The sequence below is a fragment of the Diadema antillarum genome, unplaced genomic scaffold (assembly GCF_040938485.1).
Source record: "Diadema antillarum isolate AM-2024a unplaced genomic scaffold, OU_Dant_1.0 seq00000488_RagTag, whole genome shotgun sequence".
NCBI classification, from domain to species: domain Eukaryota; kingdom Metazoa; phylum Echinodermata; class Echinoidea; order Diadematoida; family Diadematidae; genus Diadema; species Diadema antillarum.
Window position 1 is genome coordinate 1,041,110 of NW_027271450.1, and position 22,252 is coordinate 1,063,361.

Consider the following 22,252-nt stretch of genomic DNA (forward strand, 5'->3'; position numbering starts at 1 on the left):
CTTTGGAATGCAAAAGCATCTCTTGCTGAAACTTGTTCAGCTCGCACACGCAGCCACTAAAGCAACATGGCGTCATCTGGTAAGTTAACCACGAAAACTCCCATATCGATCAAATCTAACTATTTCACATGCTCAGATATTGGAAAATGCCGTAGGTTTTACTAAAATACTCCAATTTGAACGATAGTCAGTTAGCATGATAATGTTTTTGTTGTAACATGCTTCATTAGTATTTCAACAAGTTCATTTACGACGCTAGCAATGAATGGGAAGCCGATCTCGCGCGCTGTTGTGCGAGCATATGCGAGGAACATTTCGCGCAAAAACGTGGGGAGGTCCGTGTTTCCTTCCCTCGCTCACACACCGTGTGCACAGCTAGCTACAGCGAAGCAACCTCCGGAGAGCTAACGTTGGAGTTGTCTAGCGTGTAATTGTGGTGCCCTCGTGTACATTCACGTGAAAATCGCACCCACATCGCGTCGCGCCCGCCCTTGATCGGCATTTTATCCATATGCCCCATGTTTGTGAACAATAGAAAATGTCTAAAATTCAAACAGCTTCATATTGTTTGCCAAAAGTTTCTGTAATCTTAAGTATTGCTCTGGACATGGACCTCAGGTGATTATTACTGTGCTTTTGATATAATAGACCCCTAAATCAGTGAGTAAATGACATTCATTCGCATTTCATGTTTTCAACAACATGCAACAGCAGACATCCTGCTGCGGGCTGCTTACCATACCACACAGTCTTGGCAGGAGATTCCTCGCTTCAGATAAGATAACCTGAAATGATCATGCAAAATTTCTGATTTCCTGCCATAAATATTTTTAAGTAACTAATCTAGCTGCTTGACCTAAAAATGATAGTCATTTTTGTGTGATCAGACTTCAGAGTGGCTACTGGCGCTGGCTAGTTTGCTAGCAGGGATTCAATCAACAAAGCATCTCCACCAGTTTACTGTTGTAAGAGGTGCATCAGGTTGGTTGAAGTCTCTGCAACATTGAGAGAAGCAGTAGCAATTGCCATTGCAATATTAAAGCAAGAGACAGAAAAATCTGTCTGTTCGGAGGAGTTTATAACATTTTAAATAATTTTGACTCTGACCGGACAGACGAAAGCTTCTGGTACTAATTAGCCATAGATGCTGCTTTTGGAGATGCGTAACTACTGTTATGTGCCTATACGTGCTGGGTGAGATACCTCACCCTCCACGATTATGTCTAATTTTAGTCCCTAGATTGACATATGTTAAAACTTTAGAAAAACAGTGTAAAAAAATAACATTAAATATTAAAAATAGAAAAAAACAAGTAAAAGTCCAGCCTCTAGTCATCTCTATGGATCTGTGAATGCCTTTCTTGTCTGTTTTTCTTAGTTTGAAATGAAAAACTTAATGCAGCACTATGTGACTTTCTGGTCTGTTGTTTTCTGTAGCGAAAAAGAAGGGAAAGATCAAGGGAACCAAGGTCAACCTGACCGAGTTCCTGTCCAAAGGCGATGACTCTCCGGCTCCTGGCACCAAAATGGTTTACTCCTCCAAGTCCTCTTGGGCTGATGAAGCACCAGACTTGGGAGATGACTGTAAGTATGAAGCCATCTGTAGCATGTTGTTCTACCCTGCATAGAATATTATGATATTCTTGCTGGGTATATGGCATGAATGTCATTTTTAGAGTGTTGTATCAAAATACATTTACCTAAGACCATCCTTGTCCTTCAACAGGGGGAGGATGTTTCAAACAATGTGACATATTGTATACTTGTATACATGAGAGATTTGTATTGAAGTGCTTGAAACTATTGGAATATCAATAATTTCTGACAGTTTGTGTTATTCTCACTTCCTAATATATGCTATTGTGTGCCTATATTTATCTTGTTTGGAGTTCTTTAAAGATATTTCCACTTTGGATTACTGTCATGCAGATTTTTTTAAAGACATTTTCTTCTCTAGGTCCCATACCATCCAACCATCGACCCTTCTTTTTGTAACCTCTTTCATTGACTCATGCTATGTCAATACTTGGGATCTCCTTTGCCCTCAGATGTCAGTCCTTGGCCCGATTCCAGTGCCGAGGCCATTGCGCTGCCCACGGCCCCCAAGAGTGCCCAGGCCATCGACATTGACAGGAGCAAGCTGCCTGAGCACCCTCCATACACCATTTACCTGGGCAACCTGCCGTTTGACTGTTCTGCAGAAGAAATCAAGAAGTTTCTTACTGGGTCCAATTGCAACGTAAGGGTGCATGCCTTCCCTTCCTAGCTGCAGTTATTTGTGGGGATGAGGAATTGGGAGTGGAAAAAGTCCTCTAAACAAGGAATTGTGAACAAAAAAATATTTTGTAAATCCAATGTGCTTCAGGGATGTACATGTAGTATCTGAAATTTCAAAGAAGATGGGAGGATTCTTAAAGGACAAGTTCACCTTCATATACATGAGGGTTTAGTGAATGCAGCAATATTTGTAGAACACATTAGTGAAAGTTTGAGGAAAATCGGACAATCTGTTCAAAAGTTATGAATTTTTGAAGTTTCTGCTCACTCAAGGCTGGATAAGAAGACTACTATAGCTTGTGATGTCACATGAGTACAACGATATAAAGAAAGAATAAAGAAAATTCAACATATTTTAACTTTTCTCGTGTAACAAAAGAACACTTGACTTCTCTCTTTCATAAGGCAGGGGGAATAATATTACCCTTAACATATGTCAGTAACAAGTCGAAGAAATGTGCACTTTATTCAAAAAGTAAAGTTTTGTGAAATTCTCTTTTTATTTCCTTTATATGGTTGTACGCATATGACATCATACACTGTGGTAGTCTTCTCATCCAGCAGTGACTACGCACATACTTTAAAAATTCATAACTTTTGAACAGATTGTGCGATTGTCCCCAAACTTTCACTGAAGTGTTCTACTAATATTGCTGCATTCACTCAATCCACATGTATATGAGGGTGGACTTGTCCTTTAACTTCGTAATCTAATTTCTCAGTATAGCAGTGTTGAATTTACTAAGGCAGACACAAAAATAATCTCTGTGCTTCAGAGGTTGCAGTGTTAACAGCTCCCTTACTACCACAGGTATCAGCTTTTGGCTTCATTTTATGCCCGATGCAGAGTTTCTCCTGTTAATCATCAATCAATGCTTAAATTCCAAATCACAGATGCAAATATGCCTCCTGGCTAATGCAATGTACAGTAAGCTCATGGCCATATTGCAGAACTGCTATTTCAGATCAGAAATGAGCTGCTTTATGTCTCCTGTTGTCCTTTCTGATTTATGTCAGTCTTCATTTCAAAAGTAATGCTCAAAATCACTAGTGAACACAGTGAACTAAGAACTTACTATGGTTCCTACCAGTACTATGCAAGCCTCCTTCCTAAGTTGTGTTTCATTCTCTTTGTCTTCAAAATCTGCTCCTTGTATAATTTGTTGGGTTGTTGTTTTTTTTTTTTTTATTTGGCATAACATGATATCCACATTAGACCTGAAATAGGAGAATCTTGATGTGCTGCTCTTCTCTGCACAATGAATTAGATTATGATATGATGAATATGATACCAATATGTTGCAGTACTGATAAGCCCTGTGGTCATTTCACAATAGGTGAAAATCTTCTTGTGTAAGAATTTAGAAGATTTGCTCATGTTTTCTGTCTGATTTGTGTCATTATCCTCACAATTTTGCTCTTCGTGTGAACCCTGCCTGCAGGTGAGTGACGTGAGATTGCCTCGCGATGGAGACCAGAGGATGAAAGGATTTGGCTACGCTGAGATCGATGACATCGAGTCTCTCTACAAAGCGCTCTCCCTGAACCATGCTGTAAGTTTGTCCCTCTTACATATTGTAGCCTGTTCTGCAATTCATCCGTAGTTTCAGTCATGGTTCACATTTGCTCAGTGTTGCAATAGGTCAAAGGTGAAGGACCTTACTTTTAAAGGCTTCTTTCTGAAGCAAACATGCGTAGCCCACATTCATGATACTGTTCAAACATGTTTTTAAAATGTTGGGGTTTTTTTTATATGCAAATAAATTTGTATCATACAAAGTGTTAAAATAAAAAGTCTCATAGTGTTGTTAATACCAACTAGAAGCAGTCTTAAATGCACAATGTGGCAATGTCTTTCTGTCCCCAAACTTTTCATCTCCTGTCATAATTAAATTGCTTTCTGGCTGCAACCATTAGGATATTTTCTCTAGTATCCTGTGATTGTACAGTGTACAAGTATTTGAGATCTGTTATGGCAGGGAGGTAGGAAGGACCTCTTCCCATCTCCCAGGTTGTGGTTAGCATAGGCTCATGTGATTGCTGAAACGAATGTTTATCATTGTCTGTATTTTGTGTCTTTGTATTGCAGCAACTGAAGTCGAGGAGGATACGTGTGGATCTTGCCAGTCAAGCCCAGACAGGTTTGTGGCAGCATTTTTCACCCTTAGTCATTCCCTTGTGAATGCCATATGATTTAGCGTATATTGTAGAACACAAAGATTATATTCATTCATTTGAGAAGTTAATCATTTTACTTATTGATGTGTTGAAATTTGCTTATTTCTGTGCCTGTTAGTTTTTGTGATAACTGATTTCAAAATCTTGATGCATTTATTTTTGTGGGTTTTAGGGGCAACTTTTCTCAGTTCAATTATTTGCATGGTAGTCATGTGCATGATTGGTATATAAGTGTAATACTGTACGCGCCGAATATTTCGTGAATTTTGGGAGTTAGGTGCTATTCGCGAAATTAAAGACTCGCGAAAATATTGACTCTGATCCCGATGTGGATGTGACGTATGCATGTATACATTTCTCAGTTCAGTACAGGACTTCATGATCGCGAATTTAACACTCGCGAAATCGTCTGGAATTCCTGATTCGCGAAAATTTATAGACTCGTGAAATATATGGCGTATACACTACTTTTGTTCTATTTCTTCAGGCTGAAATGACATCTGACCATTGTACACATTAATCAACCTGTTTGAATTTGCATTGCATGATGAGACATTCCCCCTTCAACATAATCCATGCCATGCTCTTTATCCTTTGCAGATGGCAAAATGGACAAGTTTGACAAGACAGCTGGTGACTGGAGGCGTTCTGATGAATCCCGTAGTGAGTGGAATCAGGGTAAGAGGAACTTCCTTTCATTTTATGCCTTTACACCAAAGGATACCAGAGGTATCTTGTCAGGTTGTCCATCCATTTGGCCTGGTTGTCCTTCTAGGAACATCCCAGTGGTAATGGAATGTGGCAGGAAAGGTAGAAATAACAAGACAACTATGTAGATGAAGTGATTTTTTTTGTCAGAGGTCTAGGCCAAATGTCACTGTACTGTTGCCTCAAATTTGTTATTTGAAGCAATAGATGAACAATTATAATATTATCATCATTTCGTGTGATCCCAACTTATTGAAGAAAATGGAAGGCTCAACTAAGTGGAAATTTTCATGGTGTGGAAATTTTTGCGCAACCAGGAACCCGCGCAGAAAATCAAAGCAAGCAATCAAAGCAAGCAATCAAAGCAAGCAAAAGAATATTTGCTTGCCATAGGTTCCAGTAATTTATGTCTTGATTCAGCGGAATTAAAACTTGTGAAATTCATCTTACCTGATCAAGCGCGAAATATTACTCAAGCGAAAACATCCACTTTTACAGTAGTGCATTGTTCATTATAAGCATTAAAGACATCAATTGTGTAAATGTATGTGTGTGTTCATGAGCAATCTCTTCCAAAATCCATACAAAGATAGCATTTTCTAAAAAGAAAGGCTAAAAAGAACTTCAGATTCCTGTCATAGTCATCCCCATTTGAACAGTTTCTTTCAGTCAGAAAAGTCATTGTTTTCTATGGTTGGATATACTGACTAAACTGCTTTTCTTGATGCTTAGCAAGCTAGACTGTGACTCTACTTGTGTAATTCCTCAAGAAGAGTCTATTGTGTTGGTCAAGATGTTGCAAGCGAATAAGCATGCATATCTTGGGACGATGCTTTGCCTGTGGTACTAAATTTCTCTGGTGTAGAAAAACGCCATAACAAAGTATTCTATCAAGATAATGATTGCTAATGGCGTGACTGAAAAGAAGAAAGTACTTGCGTATAGAAAGCATGAATTTTAACACTGATTTTAGTACTTTTGCTTGGTCATCTTTAGTGCTTTCTTCTTTTCTTTGTTATGACAAAATTCTCGAGGGTATAGTGCAGACTGCTGTGTTTGTAAGATTTTGTTCAGTAAATTTGGGGCCACCAGCCTAAAATCCTATTGACACTGTATGTGAACATGTTGTCTATGGGTCCTATTAAAGGAGTTAAGCACTTTAAAAACATACGAGCATACACATGTATAGGTAGAAATATAGGAGGATAGACTTGTAATCATATGAATAACAGGTGAATTATTTAATCCCTCTCAGAGCGAGATGGGTTCAAGCACTATCATAATAAAGAGTAAACATTTTCTTCTGTAATACATTTATCAACCTGTTATTACTGCACATTTTGATTCACTCTGCATATGATGTCAAACTATTCAATTGTTTGTAAGTTGTGACAGTTGCTTCATGGGCTGCATTGTATATGGTAACACTCTTACCTTGTGATGTAACTTTCTGTGTGTGAATAATATAGGTGGTTACAACAATGCCAGCAGATACAGCAGTGACAGCGACAGAAATGACAGATGGCGTGACCGAGGGGGACAGGACAGCCGAGATTCCTTCGGAGGTGGACGAGATAGGGGCGGCTATGGCAGTAGAGACCGAGGTGGATTTGACCGAGACCGCGGAGGATTTGATAGGGATCGTGGTTATGACCGAGACCGCGGATTTGATCGCGACCGGGGCTTCGACCGTGGCTACGATCGCGGTTCCGACCGTGGATTTGATCGTGGATATGACCGTGGATACAATCGTGACCGTGGTTACGATGATGACAGAGGATACAGCAGAGGAGGTGGAGGAGGAGGAGGCAGCTTTGACAGGAACTATGATCGTGGTGGTGGTGGTGGCGGTGGCGGCGGCTATGAAGGCAACTATGAGAAAGGAGGCGGCTCGGACGGTCGCGGCTTTGGCCGGGAGTGGGATCGTGACCAGGGATCAGCAGACTATGGGGGATATTCGGCTGCTCCTGATCGCGGCCAAGACTATGGCTATGACAAGGGAGGAGACAGGGGAGGTTACTCCCGCAGGGGAGGGGATAGGGGTTATGACCGACGGAATGACAGAGGGTCAGACTATGACAGAGGATACAGCAACAGCCGAGGAGGTTTCGACAGAGATGATGGACAAGGTACGTTAGAAAATCCTACAAATTGCACCAAATGGAAGCTATGAATGATACAATTGTTAAATATCACGTCAGCTAGTAACACCATGACAGGGAATATGTTTAGACAGTATGGGACCTAATGATATCAGCAAACTGAAAGTGATGATTGATTCTTTTTTTTTTTAAATAAACATGTCTGTAGACAGTGGTCATCCTTATAAAGGGGATACAATTTAACTTGTGAGATTTGTGAAAAATGAGCTGGCACATACTTGTGTGCGAAAATATTATGAATGGGAGCAATAGGAATTCTGTTTTGTGTTGAAACATTTCATTTTATTTCCTTTCCACTAGTTTAAATGTCACAAGTTGCGATGAGAATTAGCATGTAGATGTCAGATCCTGTTTGTGGAAGATGCATGCATAATGATTTAGTCTGATGCCAGTCACATATCACATGATAATGCCACACCCTGATTTTCTTCCACCAGATGGTTGGAGGAGAAATGATGATAGTGGACCTCCAAGGAGAGGCAGAGATGAAGAGGACTATGGACCGCCAAGAGATAGAGGTGAGTTCATTCATTCATTCATTCATTCATTCATTCATTCATTCATTCATTCATTCATTCATTCATTCATTCATTCATTCATTCATTATTTCCATATAATGAATGAACACAACTGCCTTTCCATGTCAAAACATAATATTTAAAAAAATCAAAACACAATTGCCTTGGTACAATTTATATATTTTCAGGCTTTCAAGTGGCCCTACTTTTCCTACTTTTTCCTACTTTTTTACTGCTGTCCCTATTTTTCCTACTTTTTCCTGCTTTTTTGGTGAAAAATCCCGCAAAAAAAAAAAAAAAAAAAAATGTGCAAGGCTACCCGGTACTTGAATAGTTTATATTCAGAAATGATGAGTAGACTCTAGTTGCAGATTCTTACTGGTGGGGAGAGCCTCTTCAGAATGAAAGAGGGATAACACAGACCAATCAACCACAAGACTGCTGCCAGCCTCAGCTTTTGCTCCTGTGCAGATGTGATTGATCCCACTGATATTGCAGCCTAGGACTTGGAGCAGTGCTCAACCAGCTCTCATCATCGCTCAAAATTACCAGGTAAGCTTGCCATATACCTAAAAATAGAATTTGACATGTGACTTCCAAAGAATACAACTGAGGTGAAAATGCTGCCTACAGCCAGTTTTAATGGATGTAGAGTTCAAGCATATCATGTCTAATGCATGTGCTGGAATGCAAATCCTCAGAAAACAGAAATTTCCTTTGCTAAAATATGGTTTACTACGTAAATCGTAAAGGTCATGTCAAAACAAGAAATGACACCTTCAGATCCCCTTTGCCTGAAATCCTTCAATAATATATGTTTTGATAATAATAATTAACAATGATTGCAATATGAAAAACTTAATATAAAAGTAAGTTTTTCACCACAGAAACTAGATCTGGTTGATGTGAGGATGAGTTATTCCCAAGAAAGCATGGATTGGTAGGGACCCATTTGCATGAAACTTGCATATTACTGGGGCTAAATCAAAAGCACTGCTCCCAAAGGTAAACTGGACCTTTAACATGAGACATATGACTTGTGATATCTATTTGAATCATGGTCAGGTGGTAGATATGACTACCAGAAACCTTAATTCATCTGAAGGTAAACAGCTGAGGAAAGTTAGTTGCTGAAAAATCAGATGAACAAGAAGAAATGTTTAATTAACAGATCCCACACATTGTTGACAAGGAGTGAGAACAACAGTAATTAGCCATCGTGAAAGATAAAGACTAATAGAGCAGAAACCTCTTTATGGACAATCTTAAAAGTTGATGGCTTGTATACATCTTACAAGTATTGTCTAAGAGGTTGAATTGCATCATAGGTAAGACATACATTACCTCGAAGAACTTAAAAGAAAGTAGGAAATGGAGGAACTTCACAGAAAACAAACACAAAAATAATATTTCAGTAACATTTAAAGATTGATTGAAGTTTAAACCATGAGACGTTGAAGTTCACTTCCTGACAAAACTTACAAACTATCAGGAATATGTAGAGAGAAAAGCCATCTAAAGCATTACCTGAGAAAAAACCCTAACATTCAAGAAAGATAATGAATGCATATTCCACAAATAAGAGCAAGTGTGTGGATGTTTTAAGTTGGACCGCCAAGAACAGTTTGTTAAGTTTAGAGGAAACAACTTGCAGAAAAATTAGAAGCCATGATGTCTTTTTATTCCACAGATCTTGCAAATTTTAGTTAAGGCTGAACATCTTTTTATTACCCAGCTAGTTTGAACAAGATGTGAGAAAATGGTAGAACAGAAATATCGTGATGAAAGTGGTCAAAGTGTCATGAGTCGTTTGAAGTGACATATCCAAAATATTGAACCATCTGAAAGAGTCTTGGTAAAATGTGAGACAGGGAAACTTCTTAAAGAAGAAAAAAGTGAATGGATGGATGTGTATGCCAATTGTGTCAACATACAAAACTGTAAGTTGAAGGTGAAAACCAACAGAACAATGGAGAGTATCGAAATTGAAAGGGCACAAATACACTGTATTTAAGTGCGGGGGGGGGGGGGGATGGGAACAGTGGCGTATCTAGGGGGGGCAAGGGGGGGCACGTGCCCTGGGCGCCACTCCTTGGGGGCGCCGAAAATGAAAAAATGAAGAAAAAAAAGAAGAAGAAAAAGAAAAAAAAGAAGAAAAAAAAAAGAATGAAAGAAGAAGAAGAAGAAGAAAAAAAAAACCTCGCCCGGACCGGGAAGAAGGGGGGGGGGGGGGGGGGGGGGGAAGAAAACCAAATCAAACAAGACAAAAACAAAAAATGACAATGTTTATTGTGTTCACACAAGAATTCCATGTTTTGTAAGCTGAAATTTTGGCTCACTCGCTGCGCTCGCTCGCCAAAATTTTTATATATAAAAAAGAAGATAAGAACAAAACGTGATAATGATGCGGACGAAATGACAATGTATATTGTGTTCACACATGCCATCGTTAGAAGGCAAAATGCTACACGGAGCAGCGGCTGCAATTTTATTTCTTTCGTTCTGAAGCGATCGCCCATTGGATCGAACGAGGGCGCCAAAGGTGTCGAACATACGGGGGTGGGGGGGCGCAAAAAACCAACTCAAACAAGATAAGAACAAAACGCAATGATGATGGGGAAATACACAAATACTATATCTTGATTAGAATTGTAAGATTTGATAAGCAAAAAATGACAAGAATTCCATGTTTTGTAGGCTGAAACAGAAATTTTCGGCTCGCTCTCTGCGCTCGCTCGCCAAAATTTATCAAAAAAAAAAGGCAAGAACAAAACGTGATGATGGCGCTGAAATATACATTTTGTACAAAATTCGGCTCACTCGTGCGTACTAATTTGGAGTATTTTTTCAAGTCCTCAGTTTGTTGGTATAAATCATTATCTATAAGGCCGTCACTATATCTTGATTAGAATTGTAAGATTTGATAAGCAAAAAATGACAAGAATTCCATGTTTTGTAGGCTGAAATACAAAATTTTTTTTTATCCAAAAAAAAAAAGAGATAAGAAAGGAACATGATGATTACGCGGAAATATACAAAAATTTTCGGTTTGCTCGCTGCGCTCGCTGGCCAAAATTTATCTAAATTTATTACATTTAAATCACTCTCAAAAGACCCCTTTTAAGTGCTTGAAAAAGCATATCATGTGGACTTTTTTAAAATTCCCTACTGGGATGGGGTTGGGGTTGAACACTTTTCAGAAATTAGGGGCGCAATTTTCGCGCTTGCCCCGGGCGCCATTTTCCCTAGATACGCCACTGGATGGGAACTGCATGGTAAATATACAGATCTTCTAGAGTGTATTTGCTCTCAAACAACCAGAGAAATCAGAGAAGCTAGCAAGGACTAAAATGATAATGACAGTCACTGTTTATTTATTCTCCAGATCTTGCAAAGAGTAGTCTATAAGATTAACATGCTGAAATACTGAGCCAGTAGAATATCTGTAGAATGAAAAACAGAATCTCAACCATGTAAAATTTCAAAGGCGGAAGGATGTAATATTCTCAAAATATATGAAGAAGTTTGATTTCAAGAACATTGAATGAACTTAAAAGTGCCTGGAATGATTGCAAAATGGAGAATCTTCTTGAAAAGGTCAAATAGCTGTATGTGTATTCAACAAAAAGGGTCATGATGAGCTGAAAAAAAGTTGAATGTAAAGAACTATTAACTATCTCCAGTAAATGTGGCAAATATTGCAAACAGTAGTAAGTCATTGGAAAGTACAGAATGATTATTTTCTACAACTCTTTCTAAATTAACAAATGTAAGTTGATTCAAGAATTGATGAAATCTAGCATCAACAGGAACACCAAAGAAATGAAAACTTATTTATTTGTTATCTACAGAAAATTATCAAAAAACAGAGTCATTTTTTGCTACCTATAAAGTCGGTAAGACTACAGACAGTGAGAAATGATAAAAGCAGATGTACATGTATGCTCCTCACATCTTGTAAAGTGGAGTCATTTGGTTATATTACAGTCTTATGTTACTCTACATGCAAAAATACTACATTTCCCTGATGCTGAAATGTAAAGTATAAATGATGTCCTTTTTTTTCTCTCTCTCTTTGGATGTTTTGTGTTCTATTGGTTTAAGTGTTTCAAATTGAGCTTGCCTTGTGTTTCCATCTATATCATATGATTATAAAGATAATCTATATCACTGGAAATTCAGTTGTGGACACTGTGCCATAAACTCACAGTATCTGAGTGTGTAGATTTGTAGTGGGCCAGGATTTGCAAAATAAAGATGTCAATGCATTGGTAGATATAATTTCACTTCGTAAGGCCTCACTGTCATGAGACAACCCATTCTTCACGCATGTCTTGCTAGAAATGTAATATGATAGCACATGCTCTCAGAGACTAATACTGAGTGCTACGTATAAGTAGTTTAAATTATCCTGTTATTTTGAAATATTTGAACACATGTTAAGTGCTTACATGTATTTGAAATTGAAAGTCTCTTGGAAAGATATAATTTCACTTCGTAAGGCCTCACTGTCATGAGACAACCCATACTTCATGCATGTCTTGCTAGAAATGTAATATGATAGCACATGTTCTCAGAGACTAATACTGAGCGCTACATATAAGTAGTTTAAATTATCCTGTTATTTTGAAATGTTTGAACACATGTTAAGTGCGTACATGTATTTGAAATTGAAAGTCTCTTGGAAAGTAAGTATATTGCTTACATCTCATGGTCATTCAGCTGGAAGTTGAAAGCATACTAAGTTGTTGTGAGCATCACTTGAATAGCTTTGTCAAACATCCTTATATCCAGTCTTCTTCACACTTTTAAATGAAACATATCTCCACAACTTCAAATGAATGTAGATAAAAGTGTAATTTTTTTTAAATTGCTTTTGTCAAATATCCTTATTTCCAATCTTTTTTACATTTTGGAATGAACCACATATCTTCACAACTTCAAAACATTCAAATGAATGTAGATAAAAGATGCCATCTTTTAATTATGGAAGTGTATAACATACCTTTGGCATAGGTGTATAACTTACACATCATGGAATGTTTATGTCATATTTTGTGGGATGATATGTGACCGTCCATCACAAAACCAACAAAAAGTCGCATGCACTGATTTTGTATTAGGACTGAAAATAGATGATATGGGCCAATCCAGCCAATCGTATGTTTTTCATATTTTCTGAAAGAGCAAGTCCTCTTCTATATTATACTAAAGTTTAGGATCATAAAACGAAAAGGAAATTGTGTTTTTTAGCAGTTTTTTCTGGAACACTGTTTGGTAGAATAGTGTGATTAGGTGTTTCTCATAGAGTCATCTGTTCATTTCTTAAAAACCCTGTCCATACTTTTAACTTTCAACTCCAATAACTTTAGAAAGGACGATGCTTCTGCTTTGAAAGTTGGCATTGATCACCTACAGAATGTGTTAATAAAGCATGCGCAGCTTAATCTGATAATCTCTTCATTGTTGTAGCTCCAGTGGTTAACATTCTGTTATTTGTTCCATTCATTGCACAGCTAGCACGGCTTGATAAAGATTGAGCGCTTGAATAAACGCTATACTTCAGGAGCCCCTTTTTTCAGTTCACATTTTCCGGAGTGTGTGCTTTCATTCCAATATTAGGATAGGTTAGGAGAGACCATTTGAATCAAGTTATACATCATTTTTCATCTTTAAGTTTGCTCTTTCAGAATCTGCTCTTAATTAAAAATCCATGTTTGGCAACTTTTTGTTGGTGTTGCGATGCAGGATCACATATATGGTAGGTGTTCATGTCAATCACAAAATTATGTCTTTTCTATGTAAGTATTGTAATAAGTGATCAAGATTCATATTGACTGTACGGTTGAACATGCATTTGTGCTTGTTACCAGACATTGTTGTAACGAACGTCTGCCTTTGTTGTATTTTTCAGGCTCTCCCAGGAGCAAAAGTGAGGCTGAGGCAGCAGGGTTGTGAGTACAAATTAATATTTACATGTAACGTCAAGAGTTCTGGTGAGTATCGACGAAAACTACTCCAAAAAGCCTGCACATGTCCTGATTTATTCCTACTTTTTTTCTTTAATGCCCTACTTTTTCCCTCTCCTGTCCTACTTTTTCCTACTTTTTTAGAGATTTTGTTCCTACTTTATTCCTACTTTTTTACATTATCCTGCTTGAAAGCCTGCATTTTGAATGGAGGGATCATAGAAAGCACACAAGAGGCTTGTTGGAAATGATCCCCTACAAACAATTATCAATACATTTCAACTATTAAACAATTATCATACAAATTCATTTGATAAAACAAAGGTGGAAGATTCAATGAAAAGAGAAGGAAAGAGACAGAGGTGGAAACAATGCATACTTATACTTATAGTTTCAAGTACATTTCATCAAAAATATATATTTTTTAAATTTTTTTGTTTATTTCTGCCGAGTGTCAAACACTCTGTGTCTTTTCCTCATTACCACCTTATCTCACACTTATGTGAATTGGATAAAACAAGGAATTAGAAAGAGAGAGTGAGAGAAGTAGGGAGGTCAGTGTTTTGGAGATAAATGGAGCTGTGTGTGTATGTTGCTGAGTCAAGGTTTTTATGCCTCCACCACAAAGTGTCGCCGGAGGCATTATGTGTTCGGGTTGTCAGTCCATCCGTCCATTATCAATTTTGTGAACAGCGTAACTTAAGAACCGTTTGAGTTATCCAAATGAAACTTGGCATATGTATGTATGAGTGCACAAAGTACTGCCTATCAGTTGATTTTTTTTTGGTTGATGTTGTTGTTGTTGTGCACTCTCAAGGTCAGAGTCAAAGTTCAAGGTCAAATTCTTAGAATTTCACTATTTTTCCCATACAACAATGTATCTCTGTAATGCCTGAAGGTATTTTCATGAAACTAAGCATATACATATACTACCATGCCAGCATTCTTTAAGCAAAGTTTTGCACCATGGAGTCAAAGTTCAAAGGTCAGAGATCAAGTCAAAATACTCAAATTCCTGAATACTTGCTCTTTGAAACAATTTAACCATCCAAATGAAATCTGGTTCAAGAAATGTATAAACACTGAACAAATTTGGGCTTATGCCATCAAACTTTCAAACATATCATTTAAACTTTTACCAATCATGTGAAACTGTTATCTGCCACTGTCAAGGTGTATAAAAGACTTACAGGAGAATGATGCAATATGGTGGAGGCATACTCACTTGCCATGGCAACATTTCTAGTATATGCTGGAATTGGCAGTGACCTACCTCGTGGACATATTTGAGACCATATTGCATAAAGAAAGAAATGTTCTTAGTAGAGCTACTTGAATCCAGATGAGAGTCAATGAATTTAAGCCATCCTTTGATAAGTTCAGAATTCATATATTGATGTCTAATTGCTGCTGAAGTACTATCTCTGCTGATTGATAACAGCCATGTTATATAGGTATGCAGTGTGCATATACACCATACCATAATGACCTTTAATACAACAAAGGAGGCAAATCCTTGGAGTGGTATTTAGAATGAGACCACTGTTTGAGTCATACATTGCTTTCATGGAAGTTTGTGCACTTTACCTTACGCATGTGGTTTCATAGAGCGCTTGTGATGTTATATTTAGAATCAGATAGCCTAAATGAATGTTGTTTATCAGAATCTAAAAGCCGAGATGAATGTATGTGTTCTTCTATGTGTCTGTACCTGTAATTAGATTTATTGTAGGACATGAAATGTTTTAGCAAGAGTGGCACTTAGTATTCCTGTGTTTGTCATCAGAGCCTCCACGTGAGAGAAAGAAGCTGGTTCTGCAAAAGAGGACCCAGCCCCGAGACACGAGCTCTGCCGTATCCAACTCGGCCATCTTTGGCGGAGCGAAACCGGTTGACACGGCAACCAGGGAGCGGCAGATTGAGGAGAAGCTGGAGAGAGAGAGGAGGGAGAAGGAGCAGATTACCAAGCCACCTGTGGTGGAGCGGGAACCTCCCAGGAAAGAGGGGTAAGTCACAGGACTGCCAGCCTGTGGCAGATATGAGGCCTCCACGTAAATCTCACAAGTTATACGAGCTTTCAAAATGCGTCAGTTTTAGTTGTCTATGAAAAATCCTTTGAATATATGATGAACTTAAATTTTTGAAATATAGCTCTTGAAAGATATTTCCACATTGTAGGCAACATGTTGAAGAAATTCTGAGCTGTAAGTCTGCCAGGTTTTATGGCATTTTTTTTTTTTCTGTGTTTACTACTGTGTTTCTGTATACTGATAGATTTGGGACATGAAACTTGATCCTTGGATAGTCATTTGAAAGTCTTTGAAATTAAAATATCCGAGTTTGCACAATCCCTGAATCTGTGAGGTACCACATTATTTTAAGAATGGTGTAGAGTCTTTGAAGAAATGTGCTTTGTTTTGTGTGTGTTTGCTGTTGTAGGGATATGTAACATTGTAGGGATATTTTGATAAAGTTTATATTTTCCAAAACTTTGAAAAGGGTCTTGAAAATTATTTCTACTTTTTTTTCCTCCATATTTTTCAAGCAGTCTTTGGAGTGACCTTGCTGTTATATCTGTTATATGTTCACATTTGTCTTGAGAGCTGAGACAGGTAAAAATACTTCTAGAAATATTCATTCCATTTTTAGAACAGACATTTTTTTGTTCTGCAGATACATAAATATATTTGTGCTCTATCTTAATACAGCAAAAATGGTGATGTTAAAGGACAAGTTCACCTTCATAAACACAAGGATTGAGAGAATGCAACAATATTAGTAGAACACATCAGTGAAAGTTTGAGGAAAATTGGACAGTCGATGCAAAACTAATGAATTTTAAAATTTTTGTGTTGGAACCGCTGGATGAGGAGACTACTACAGCTTGTGAGTCATATGCGTACAACAGTATAAAGAAAATGTAAAAGAAAATTCAACATATTTTCCCTTTTTTTCGCATAATAAAAGAGCTCTCGACTTGCCTCTATCTAAAGGCAGGGGGAATAATATTACCCGTAACATTTGTCGGTAACGAGTCAGGGGAATGTGTACTTTTTTCAAAAGATGGCATTTTGTGAAATTCTCTTTATATTTTCCTTATATTGTTGTACGCATGTGACATCTAAGTTATTCATACACTGCAGTAGTCTTCTCATCCAGCGGTTACTGTACAAAAACTTCAAAAATTCATAACTTTTGAACGGATTGTCTGATTTTCCTCAAACTTTCAATGATGTGTTCTACTAATATTGCTACATTCTCTCAATCCTTATGTTTATGAAGGTGAACTTGTCCTTTAACATGTCACATATATTTTTAAATTTTTTATATTTTTGAATTAGAACGTGACAGATATAGGTAAGGGACTTCAACAGTTTTATGTATTGTTCTTTTGAAAACAGGGGTTTGCCTTCATAATTTGTTCAGTATAGATTTTTGATGTTCTTTGGATTTGCAAGAAAATGAAATGCCATTGATGTCTGCTAACTCTTCTTTATGCAGTGGGGGACAGGAGCACGGTCGTGTGAGACGGGATAGTGAGAGGTCAGAAGGTCGTGAGGGGCGGACTCGTCATAGTAGCTCTGGTTCCGGGAGAGGAGGCCCTAGACCAGGTAAGGCTGCTAAGTAGGGTAACTGCTAAGATGCCTCCCTATCATCTTATATATTGTGATAAGAGTTCTCCCACAATAAAATTTTAAGGACTAACAACGGCTTACATCTGAGGGTAATTGAATGAGATGAATGGGTTGCCAGTTTTACTTCTAAGCAGCTTTGAAGTAATCTCTCTTCAAATATATCTCTAGTAGTTTGTATGTTTATTTACATAAATTTGTTCTGCTGTCTGTGTATTTTCACTTTCACAATTTGCAATTCTGATTGCAATTCTGTGTAATTCATTCCTCTTCTACTTTGTCTCCTTGAAAGTGATCATGAGGAGAGAGAGTGAGCGTTCAAATGATGAAGAGGTGTTCCACAAGGAAGAACAGGCCCCTGTGTCCCCCACTCCCACCTCCCCTCCCCCTCCCAAGACGCCTACCTCCCCCCGCCAGGACGATGTCAAGATGGTTCCTGCCCCACCTCCAAAGGTCAGTGATCTTACACTACAACTATGTTGTGGCCCTTGCATGTTCCTTACTTTCATGTTTCTGTGTTACTGATATGATTTAAAGAAAGGCATTACAGGAAAACATTCAAGTTAGGCTCAGTGTAGGGGAAGGTTCATTGTATTGTTTTTTATGCAAGTAATCTGAAGAAAAGTAGCATGAACTCGGCCAATGTGTGTGTGTGGTTTTGACCAATATTACTGTTTGTTTGATCAAAAATATTTGAACCTTGAAATTCCATAACTTTCTGTAATTTGAGGTCTGATTCTGATGCTGTTTTATTGTTCCAATTATCAAATTTTACTCACTTATTGAAGACACCTTGAACATAGTGTTGGATTGCCTTGTATGACTTCACAACAGTTAGGCAACAATAAGTTAACGAGGAAACTGACAGGCAGATATTGATTTATACCTCTGTTGCAATGTACCAAGGTGTGTTAGAGGGTTGGTCTAGAGAACTTTCGGAGAGAATGATTCAATCTCGACACTTTCCCTGACAGGAAAATGCTTGGGCAAAAAGGAGTGAGACAGTAGCAGCCCCAGCAGGGAGTGGAGGGCAGTCCCAGCCACCCGTACGCCCCGCCCAGAGTGACCGACCCCCCAGCGAGTCGGCTCCCAGAAGGGACAGTGGTGGGAGTGACAGACCCAGGGGACGAGGAGGAGCCACTTCGGGGGCAGGGAGAGGCCGCGGCGGGCCTGGCAGTCAAGGTGCGTGGTCGAGAGGCCAAGGACCAAGATCAGGTCAGTCTCCTGACTGCCGATGAAGAACCTTTTCCTTTTTGGCTCAGTGCTCACAGAGAAGTCTTTCAGTGTCTTTGAGATGGTCATCTCTTTTCATCAGTTGCTTTTAATATTTTCTTCTATTTTAACAAATTTTGTTGGGAAAAAGTTGTCAATTTCATTTCTGTGGGGAAAATTTAAACTGTCCTTTTAGCACGGCAAAGTTAATGCTTTTATATATGTTGGTTTTTATCAGTATCATCATCGACTAGTATCGTCATTGAAATGTCAAGTGCTCAGGATAATGATATCAGTAACAGTCGTATGAATTGAAAGATAATGGTGGTGTTAAAGTAAGGTTCTATGATAATTGAAGCAAATTAATATCCTGGGGAAATTGAAATGCTATATTTCACTGAAGTTGCTCTACCCCCTTCAAGTTAACCCTGTGAAGACTAGTCCCCGAGTATACTCGACAGATGTCCGTTGGAAATGCATGTTATGGCAAGATCTGCTTATCCTTAACGGGTTAGTAAAACTGAAAAGAAGAGGAAGGACACAAAACTGTAGCTTTTAGGTATCAAATAGTAATGGGAGTGTGGAATGTGTGATAAGTGCTTCAGTGTGGATTATTTTATAAAGCCCATTATGTATAACCTTTTTCTATTGTCTTTGTAACAGATGGTGGCCAGAGGCGTGATAGTGACCGGAGAGATGGTCCCCCCAAAACTAAACCCTCTCCCTCCATGCCCAAGTATGAAGAGCCCAAACCAAAGGTATGGAAAGCTTGCAACATTTGTTTGTTTTGTTCATAGTACTCGCGCTTCAATTTCACACTTTGTGTGTGAAAATGTTTTTGTCGATTTCCGGAGTTTTAGCCATGTTTTGATTCTGCACTTTTCTTGAAGTGGTAATCAAGTATGGACATGAGATTTTGATTCATGCTGCTAGATCCCTCAATGTAGGCATATAATTACGTAACTGGGTTATGGAGAATAGAAATCAAATACTTCAGATATTTACATAGATGAAGGGCAATTTGTCAATCAGTTGCAAGACTTCTGACAGGTTGGTGTAAAATTACAAATCGTTGTCTTACTCTATGGGTGCCATGTTCGCACACCTAACTCAGTCAACGGCTTGCCATCTTTCTAATATATTTTGCTCAAGCGCATAACCACACACAAACCCATTTGTTTTGAATACTGGCCATTTGCAAGAAAGATAGCCATAGAATAGATTAGTTGGATAATTTACGTCACAGGAAAGCTTGCAATTTTCTCTATGATTTCTGCTGTGCTGCATTCCTGACATAAACACTTTTATGAAAAGGTACATGGCTTTGAAAAACAGAATGTTTTCCTAAAGTGCTCATGCATTACAGTCTCAGAATAATGCTACACACAGGGGGTTTACACCATGGTGCACAAGCGTTAAACAAACCAACCTGTAGTACTCTATTGTTAATGTTTACGTTGCATTATTTCCTGTTTAGTAATGACACGCTGTGCTTTGTTAACGGATGGCATAGCAGATAAGACAGATGTAGGGCTGTACAAAGATGTTGTGATGATATACTTTTTCAGACATTACTACAACTCATATACATCTCAAGAGGTGGGGAATAGTATGTGAACTTTGTAATGAATGAGTAAGACTCATAACAACTCTTCAGCTACAGTTAGTACTAAAGCTAAGGGAATCCTGCTCCGGGTAATTACAGAAAATGCTACAAAACCTGTCAATGGCTAGCCATCCATCCGTATGTGAGAGTTTGATTGTAATTTCATGGTCCTGTATTATGCTTTCACTGGTTTCCTTCTCCCGTGCAGGAATGGGCTGACTCCAACAAGTTTTCATCACTCCTTGAGGACGAGCTGGGCAACGCGTCGGACTAGATGTCTCGGGTGATGCATCCTCATGCCTCTTGAGTTGGTCTTCAATTTCTCTCCCATATCCCATAGATTAAAGTAGTCAGCTTCTTTGTCAGGAGAAAGGCAAATATTTTCAAGGAGCTGTTTCCATTCTTACTTTAAGATTTAATGATTTTATTTGCTGTACAAAAGGTAAAGAAGCCAGCTACTAATTGTAAGATATACATTTACCATTGGGAGAGTACCTCATATTTTTTATGAAAGCTGTCAAGTTTTTGTCCGTGTTTAGTCAGAGAATTAAAGGTGTTTTGTTCTGTAACTTTAAGCTGGACATTTTGGACAGATGTTGGGAATTTTGCTTCTGTTTGTGCATGGCTGTTTTTGTGTAGTCAGTGCCGCGATATGAGCTGTATTCTGGTGTTGGTTTGGAAACGGACATTTGCCTGTAGCAGTGGACTTTCTCAGAATATGAGAGAACGATAGGAAAGATGATGGTGTCGTGGGGAAAGGCATCTGGGGCACGGCTGTCTGTATTCCACACTGTGCTACTCCCATTGCTTTTACAAAATGCATCACTGATCATCTTTTGGCTATCTACGCATACACAGGCACTAAGGGGCTAAACCTGCAGATATAAAAATACAGAAGAATAAACAAAAGTAAACTAAACCATTTCTTCTGTAAAACACTCTAGTAGTTTGAACATGATATAAATATAGTATATGCATTAGACTTGTTATGTAATAGTAGGCAGCTAATTAAGATGGCTCTGTCTTTCTCCTCTAAAATCAAAGTTCATTACATTTAGTTTCTGCTTCTCTATTTCTTTTTGCGGTGGGGGGGGGGGGGGAAGTATCCTATAAATTTGTGTTTATTTTGTTCAGTTTTAACACCAATGCATCCTATATCAGGAATGTACAATTTGTTGGTTAACAGATTCTATAAACGATTTACTGTGTTCAGCAGATCTGTAATCAGCAAGGTTTGTGGCATGTTTCAGTCTCCAATTTACCTTGCATTTGCAGGGGTCGCACTTAACTTTTTTTTAAAACTAGCCAGGCGGACTACTTAGAATCAATTTTGACACTGAAGCAATATTTTGGCTCGCCAGACGGACTAGTTACTTCAGAATTTTATGATTTTTAGCTAGTCCGACATGATTTTGGGTGGCCAATGGCCAGCGGACCATCGCCAATTTCGAACCCTGATTTGTTGATTTTTTGTACCAAAGTGATGATCAATATCACATAAAAGTTGGAACAATAATGGAAAAAATTGATTCTGTGGAGAGGTTGGGCATAAGTCAATTTCTGCAGTATTTGTTATTATCGTACCAGCGTGTTTTAAAGCCTGATCTGTGGCTGTCAATAGTGTTGCAGAATGTTGAAACTACATTCTTTTCAACCATGCATAGTATTAACAACTTTGTGAGAACTGTACAGATGAATGAGGCGAAGAAATGACATATCATTTCTGTGACATATCATTTTTCTTGATGATTACAAATGTGATACCAGTTTGTATAAAAGGAAGGACATACCAGTAATTGACAGTTTTTGTGTTTATTCTGTCACTTTTGACACCCGTAGGTTGTGTACAATTTTATGTGCATATTATATTTGAAATATTTCATGTATAGATAACAACGCATCTGAGGTTAATCACCGAAACTGCCCCATTATTTCTTCATCTTACTATAGTTAGAGTGTTCACACGTAGAACCAGATGTAGGATATACTT

At 38.2% G+C, this 22,252-nt stretch overlaps 1 pseudogene; it reads left to right on the forward strand.

Moving 5' to 3' along the window:
- The first annotated feature begins 60 nt into the window (after window positions 1–60).
- LOC139733721 (uncharacterized) lies at window positions 61–21,266 on the forward strand (annotated as a pseudogene).
- Window positions 21,267–22,252: the final 986 nt, after the last annotated feature.